The following is a 1456-nucleotide window of genomic DNA, read 5'->3' as shown; positions in this document are numbered from 1 at the left end:
CCCCCCCAAATAACTCTTCATGGGAATAAATCAATAAATAAATAATAAGGCATTATTTACTCAATTTACTCATGTCATCCCTAACACATATGACTTAATAAATTGTATAATTATCTAAATATGTAATTTAATGTGTACAAGTCATTCTGACTTTTTAGATATGAATTTTTATCTGTTTTTTTCTTTGGGGTCACTGTATGATTTTGCAGTAACAGAGAGAACAGCCAGGACATCTACAAAAATATGTGATCAACAGAATAAAAGAAAATGATACAAGTTTGGAATGAGAGTAAATGAAGACAAAATGAAACTATTCCTTTATCTTCACAAGAAAGCTTAATGGGAATGGGACTATTCCTACTGGCACAAACTACCTTGGATACATTTTTTTTAATGAAACCCAGATGACTACAAAACCACTAATAGACGCATTTAAGCAAACAGGGTGGAACTATGAACATAAGCGACTTTACTGCAATACAGGGAGCTTTGTAAAGTTGACGTCAGAACGAGGCAAAGTAGCTCACAGTTAAACACAAAGAAAGAATCAGAGGGATTTACGTAGGCAGACGTCCAGGAACAGGACAAAGTAACCTTCTGTACAGGTGAAATGATGAGAAGGCAGCACAGAGACACACAAATGAAGAACGAGAGGGGAAAAAGGGGAGAAGGAAAGCATGAAAGCAAAAAGATCAGTGGTGTGACAATTATGGAAAATTCTGAAACGGCAAATCAAACTAAATACCAACTCAACCTCAAATATCAGGAAAAATGTGCACGTACCAACTCATTGAGATGAAGCTATATTTGAAGATTTGAAAATCTGATGTCTTAAAATCCTGTATTTCAGGCTGGAAATCATCGCACCTTTACAGGTAACACTGCCTGGCCATCACAGACAGTTCTAGAGAAGCACATACAAAGCTATCCCATGTCTAAACTATTGTTTGTATTGAGAAGAGCCGTCAATGCATTGAAAAGCTGCGGCTGGGACACACCACACATGTGATCTCCAGCCAATCAGATCTCTCCTGTGCTCATGGTATGTTGAAAAGACTGGAAACTCCAGCACACTCAAATCTCACTCCAGATTGTCCTTTTCAGAGATGTTTATCCACCCTTTGAGATAAATAAGAGGAGGACTGCACTCCTAATGTCACAGTGGATCATGTTATGTAACTCCAGTCATATTTAGGGAGCAGGGACCGGTTTCACCAGCTGTGCACAACTTAGCCTAGTTTTGACGCAAAGGAGCACTAAGTTAGGATTAATGCATTTACACAAGCCTCCGACCAGGAGTAATGTTTGGAATAAAACAACAGATTGATTGAACGGCATCAATAAGCTCAAGTTATACTTGACAAACTTCAAACTTTTACACATATATGATAATGTTAATAAATTATTTTGTTAGTGACTCTTCAACATGAACCCAATCTAGGCATTGAAAACAATT

Source organism: Sinocyclocheilus grahami, unplaced genomic scaffold (assembly GCF_001515645.1).
Source record: "Sinocyclocheilus grahami isolate Dianchi unplaced genomic scaffold, SAMN03320097.WGS_v1.1 scaffold3484.1, whole genome shotgun sequence".
In the NCBI taxonomy this organism is placed as follows: domain Eukaryota; kingdom Metazoa; phylum Chordata; class Actinopteri; order Cypriniformes; family Cyprinidae; genus Sinocyclocheilus; species Sinocyclocheilus grahami.
The sequence above is the reverse complement of the archived record's forward strand: the minus strand, read 5'-3'. Positions refer to the sequence as shown.